The sequence below is a fragment of the Aegilops tauschii genome, chromosome 3 (assembly GCF_002575655.3).
Source record: "Aegilops tauschii subsp. strangulata cultivar AL8/78 chromosome 3, Aet v6.0, whole genome shotgun sequence".
NCBI classification, from domain to species: Eukaryota; Viridiplantae; Streptophyta; class Magnoliopsida; order Poales; family Poaceae; genus Aegilops; species Aegilops tauschii.
The window spans coordinates 16,487,207-16,494,251 of record NC_053037.3 but is presented as its reverse complement, the minus strand read 5'-3'; positions in this window follow the sequence as shown (position 1 = coordinate 16,494,251).

Below are 7,045 nucleotides of genomic sequence, written 5' to 3'. Positions count from 1 at the left end.
TCTAGTCTTAAGCATCCAGTTATCAACTGAGGATTTGGATGAAGACACAGAGTTCCAGGCATCTGCGACCATTTGATGAAAGCCTGGCTGGGAGAGCCACCATTTTTCAAACCTAAAAGGTTTGGGGTTGGATGGAGTTCTAGCACCAGTATCAATGACTAAGGGAGTATGATCGCTCCCCACCCTGGGAAGGGCTGACAGGGTGGAAAAAGGAAAATGAGCATCCTAGTTCACAGAAATGAACACTCTATCTAATACAACACACACAGGGGAAGTCTGGTTATTAGACAATGTGAATATCCTGTTAGAGATAGAAATCTCCATCAAGGCCCATCTGTTGATCCAGTCATTAAACAAAAATGCAGTCTGTTGATTAACTAAACCACTACTTTTTTCTTTATCATTCCTAATCAAGTTGAAATCACCACAAATTAATCATGATAGGATAAGAAGCATTTGATAGAGTATCATGCAACTCAGCTATAAAATCAATCTTGAGTTCAGCATAAGCAGACCCATAGACTAGCACCATTTGCCAGACAAAACCATCAGTTTTATTTTTAACAGTAGCAATGATGGAAAATTTTTGATTAATAAAACCAACCACCTCAAAAATTATTTTCTTAAAACCCACAAGGATCCCCCCAGCAGTATTATCAGCTGGCAAAAAATGCCACATGTTAGAATATCTTGACATGTTGACCGAGATAGCGATTTAACAGGTTTTTTTTTTTAACTTCGATTGAACAGGTCCTCCTCCTAGGTAGCTTAGTATAGTGGCTTCAAATATGAAGTCGGGTTATGGCCATTTCTCGCAAAAAATAAGAGGTAGATTATCATTATTTTTGAAAAGCTTTACGTAAGAATAGTATTTTGCTTGTGTACTGGTAGTACAACGAGTGATGCTGGATAGACGCGTTAACCGTCCCTCAGTTCTGAACCCTGGTCCAGATCGCTCGCTGGAATGCTCTTTTTTTATGCAACAAGCTAGCGCAGAAATGGAGCAACATCTACGTACAGACAAACACTCGAGCTTCTCTTTCTAACCAATCAAAGCGAGATGGTGGCCTATTTTGATGATGCCATCAGGGATAAGCTTATTTAGCCTGCAGAGGGATGAGCTAAATTCAGAATGGAGAGGAGTCCGCGGCGTAATTATTCCCGTTCAAATGCAACCCTCGTCCTCGTCGTCGGCGTCCACGTCGTGGTGCAACTTGGTGGCGTCTCACGCGGTTGCTTGACAGATAGCGCTGCCATTGGAGCAGTGGAATGCAAATGCAAATATAATGGGAGGATGTCGTGGTGCCCGAGAGGCGAGACGCGTTACACGTCGGAAGCAAAGAAAGGGCGAGCGAGCAACAAGACCTTGACTTGGAATGTTACAAGATCCTCCAGGTCTCAACCCACCGCACTACTCTGTGGCCCCTCCGTGTGGTACCATCACGCCTGGTTCCGGCCAATCAGGCGAGATCATATCAGCATGGAACCAGTGTTAGTATAAGGAAACCGATCGAGATCGGAGGCAAAGCATCGCCATGCCAGGGACGCAACGAGCAGAAGATCATGGTGGTAACATAACATGGAGGGAGGGAGGGAGGGAGGGAGCTTTGCAAGGCTTGGGTCACAAAGCGCGTGGCGACGCAAAGACTTGGATTGTCTATTGTCCGTCCGGTCAAGATCTCTCTGCGAATAATGCCGCGCATCGGCAGATCCATGCATCAATCAAACACTGTCCAATTCTTAAACAGTAGCAGCAGTGGCGTACTTATTTTGGTCTTGTGTGGAGTGTGTTTGGCTTAGGCGCGCAGTTGACAGGGTCGGTATCGCCGTTGGTGGAAGCGGTTGAGCTCGAGGACCGTGCGCGTGCGTGCGTGCGTGGCCCATCATGTGCTCGCTCTCAATCCCATTCCCGTCGCATGTCACCGTGTCGCTGTCGTGGCGCGGAATCTCAATTGCCATGTCAGTCCTACAACGCGTGGAGACTTCATGGGCACAAATCCTTTTCTTTTCTGGTGATGATGAAGCTCGTCCGTCGATTCGTTGCAGTGCACATCTTGCCATCCTTCTCCTATCCTCTTTATCTTTTCCTTTTGCAAATAAACGAAGGGTGTCTCACCAGCTATTTTCCAGGTCGACGATCCAACAATTCTGAAATGAATCAACAGAACTGTCTCCAGATTAACCAGCTATTTTCCAGGTCGAAGAGCTCGAGCTTTATGTCGGAGAAAAGGAGGGAATATATCTTAACATTTAACAATTAATATAATCCTATACCGAAATAATGCAGCAAGAATCTTAATTAAAAGGAGTCAAGATGCCTCCGCGAACTAGGCCATCAGGGGCGGCGTACCTTCTTCCATAGCGAGATCATCCATCTCCCTTCGTCTATGGCTCTGACGACGGAAAGGGGCAAGGACCCCAGATAGTAGGTTTAGGAATAAAATATAGATTTAAGCAAATTTGATCCATAGAAACGGAGGCCCAGAGGCAGCAACGAGCTTTGTATATGGCGCACCATCGTCGGATAAAAGAGGAATAAGACTTCGCCACCTCCCAAACTTAGATGTACTTTTGAATTTCTGCAAGAATGTTTTTGTAAGTGTTTGTAAGAGTTACTTGAAGGTGCGCCTCTCTCGTTTTCTTTTTCAAAGAACTTATAATCGTAGAACCATCCATTCAATTTCTCATTACTATGGGTCAAATTAACTTAGGGCATATAATGTCCAAAGACGTGTTAAGCTAACATTAAGAAGAGGCAGTTAGCGGGCACAAAGCTGTTAGCATTAAATTATTGGGTCTGAAGCAAAGTTAGTTTGATGTAGACTTGTAGTCCTTGGTCTCTAGCTAGTGTACTTGAGTGACCTATCATGGTTGCGAAGGACCATATATATGCGTATACATGACCAATGAAACATTTGAACACTATTAGGGCATGGACGAACAAACAGAGCATTTGAATACCGAGCAATGAGCAGACTGACCAAGTAACGATTAGTAGTTCTCGAATAAAATGCTATTGTGGAATGGAGGGAGTTGTATACACGTTGGATTATCAAGATTCGAGAACTTTTGTGTAACCTTTGTACTCAGAGCTTTTTTAGAGCATCTGCACCCGACAAATATAACCTCTCAAATGTCCGCGGACGCACCTGGGCTTGTCCGTGGGCAGTAACCGATCAGCCCTCAAATTTGTAAAACTGCACCTAGACACCTCATACTAGAATTCTTATATCCATACAAAAGCATGCAAAGATAAAAACATATGTACATAGATCACCCTATTCCTTGTCGAAGATGTCGACTATCTCCATGCCCGGCTCCGGGTACATGGGCGGCAGCTCCGGCTGCTCCGCTCCGGCCTCCTCCTCTATATCCGCTTCGAGTTTGGCGAAGTGCGCGTTGGTCACCGCCCGCTCATGCCGGAGGAACTATCGGTTAGCCTCCACATAGGCCTCATCCTGGATGGACTCTAGGAAGGCATATTGCTCCACCTTCTTCGCGGCTTGGGCGACGGCGAACTCCGCATCTGCATCCTTCATGTTGCAGCCCAGAGCAGGCTGCTCCGCCTCGTCCTCCTCCGGATCCGCCACCTCCATCGGCTACGGCAACTGCTCTCCCTTCTCCTTCGGCTGCTGCTCCTCCACCTCCTCCTCCGGCTCCGGCGAGTCCGGAGGCAGCCCGACAGCGATGCTGGCGGCGCGCCTCGTCAGGATCTCCTCCGTGATCTGGTACTGGCACTCCGGCGTGCGCATAGCGTACATGGTGATCTTCCGTCAGACCATGGTGATGCCCGAGAGCGGGGGAGAGGAGGCGGATGGGCTCGGGTTGTGGCGCAAAGAGGGATGAGGTGGATGGGCTAGGGTTGGGGGACGCCGGCCGACTTAAATAGCCGGATTTAGCCTCGGCGGCGAGCCGGAGCGGCGCCACGCGGCGTTCACATCGCGACGACGGACGAGACGTCCGTCGGACCATCTAGATATGAGGGGTGCCGATCAACCCGGCCATTTGAGACTTTTTCTTTCGAAGTGATGGCGAGAACAATTACTGCGAAGCTTCTCAGGCCAAACTCCAAATAGCGCCCGCGGCAGAGAAACTGACATTTACACGGCGATGGCACCAAAATCAACATATGTGGCCATTCCATTGCAATATGCAGCCGTCGCCACCTCAGTCCCACGCATGTACCGACAGGGTCGGTGGCAACGCGGTGCGTGTGCCCACTTGTCCACGTCCAGTGCAAGCTGTACGCCGTGAGTAGTGAAAAAACTATCATTTTTGCAGCACGTCGTTTGGCAAGTGAACCAACTGTAACTGCAAGAGACATCAAGTGTGAGAGTTAGCATTTGTCAGGTAGGTTCGTACCAAGTTGCATGGCAAGAGCCACGTACGCCTGTACGCTCGCGAGCTGTAGTGACGACGAGAGATAATAAGGTATACAAATACGGTACAAACATGAAGGTAGGATGGCTTGGACTTGTGCGACCAAAAGTACGTGGAATCTCAGTTTCCGTGTAGGATGGACGGCGACGGATCGGTCGATCGACGGATGTCCAATCCAACCAAACCCGCGCCGTCCCCGGTCGACCAGGAAATGGAACGGACAGACGTATGCCTCCTACTCACGTCTACGTGTGGCCGATTAAAGTAAACTTTACTCGCGTTGGACAGTATGCATGCGATCGATCCATGATGAGTACTCCTATTTTGGTATCCTTTTGGGGTGATTATTTGTGTACCTATCTCTTCTGAGGTATTTTCTCCGGTATAGAGGAGTATCTTAGCTATAGTTGTGTGTTGGCCTTTCGGTGAACCCTGTGGCCGGCTACCGGTGCACTTTCTGGTCGTCGAAATCAAACTTGGCAACCGAACCAAGTAGATTGATTGGACACATGATATGTACTCCTGGTGGCGATCTACTTGGTCGCAGTGAGATGAGACCGACCCGTACGCCGTACGGTCACGTACCCACCGCCACCGGGATGCTTGGACGATAATTCTCGTACGTACCTCGTCATGTCGGGTCCAAAAATTCTCCAGCCGCGATGATGCCTCGCAAGTGCCCGCTGCAGTATCACACGGACAAGGGACATTTTTTCTACAGTACACCTACTTTTGTTAACTTTCAGACTTGGGCTACCAATGATGATCAGCATTTGATGCCAAAGAAGCCATGCATAATAAGTACACAAAAGGGGGTGGCTTCTTCACTCGGTTGATTCTGGAATCCTAGATACTATTAGCTACTCAACCCCTCGTTTCAACGAGATGTAATTCAAATTTGACAGGTAAACTGATGAAGATCGGAGGCAAGCATTATTGGCAGTGATAATCGTTCCGTTGATTCTGGAATCCATGCATTACTACACAAAAGGTGGTGGCTTCTTCACTCGGTTGGTTCTGCCTGTAAATTGATGGAGATCGGTGGCAAGAATTACAAGGGATGTGGCTTCCTGCTCTCTCAACGAGCACAAGATGTTGTAACATGGAGCTTGCTGCTGCTTAGCTTCGGTCACAAAGCGCGTCGGGAGACAAAGACTTGTATTATCTATCGTCCCTCCGGTCAAGATCTCTCTACGAATAAGGCCGCACATCGACCGATCCGTGGCGTAATCAAACACTGTCCAATCCTTAAACAGTGGCGTGATATTTTGGGTTGACGGCAGGTGCTGCCTCAGATTTTGATTCTTCTATATATGCATGCCTATGGGACAGGGACAGGGTCGTTATAATCGCCGTTGGTGGGAGCGGTTGAGCTTGAGCTTCAGATCCAGCTCGACGCATCGCATGGCACCCACTGTGTCGCCGTCGTGGCATGGAATCTGGATCGCCATGTCAGTCAGTCCTACGACGCGTGGAGACTTTGATGGGCATCCATCGCTTTCTTTTGTCTTGTTTTTTGAAACTCGTCGGCCCAACTCGTTTGCACTGCATATCTTGCTCCTCTCCCACTTGTTTTCCTTTTCCTTCTTGTAAAGAAACGAAGGGCCATCTCGCTATCTTTCTGCTAGGCTACCGTGGAACAGCTTTGAAATGAATCTACAGAACGAAATACAACAAATAAACCTCGTGCTTGGTAGTAGTAACATATTACAAATTACCACGTGGCCTTTGTTAGCCTGATATTTACCGAAATAATGCAACGAAGAACCAAGAAGGGGTCACCTCTCTAGTGATAAAGTTGCGAATAAACTTTGAGCCATCCGTTCCATTTCTCATACTGTTGGTCAAACTAAACAAATGGCAGAGAATGCCCAAGTCGTGTCAAGCTAGCATTAACAATAGGCAGTTAGCGCACAAAGTTGTTAGCGCTAAATTATTGAGTCCGAACCAAAGCTGGTCCCGTCTGTCGTACTACTAGACTTGTAGTCCTTGGCCTGTAGCTAGTGTACGTTGAGTGACCGGTCGACCGTTCATGATTTCCTTTACAGATTCGGTAGGGACATAGTACTACATATTCCCATGCATGCTGGATTATAAATTATTGAGTCTGGAATGTTGGAATAACTGGTGATGAGCAAGTAATGATTAAAGCGAAACTTGTGACTCCAAGCTCCAAATGGCGCCCACGGCAGAAACCGAAATTTGCACGGCGATGACATCAAAATCAACATATGTCGCCATTCCATTCCAAATATGCGGCCGTCGCCACCTCAGTCCCACGCAAGTAGTACCGGCACACACCATCACCCAGCCCACCAGGGCCGTGCGTGTCCACTTCCGCCTTCCGTTGCAAGCCGTACGTCGTGACGAGCAGAATAAACAATCATTGGTGCAACACGTCGCTGGCAATAGCCAGGCCAAATGTAACTGCAAGCGACCGTAAGCATAGTGACGGAGTATGTTTTAATAACAGTGCTGAGTTAGCATTTGTGAGGTAGGTTGGTTCCAATGTTTTGCATCGAAGGCGCCACGACGACCAGCAAGTACCAAGTAGACCTGTACCGATGTACGCTCGCCAGCTGCGGGGACAAGCTATATATAAAAAAAGTATAGGATGGCTTGGACTTGTGCAACCAAAAGTACGTGGAATCGCAAATTTCGTGTA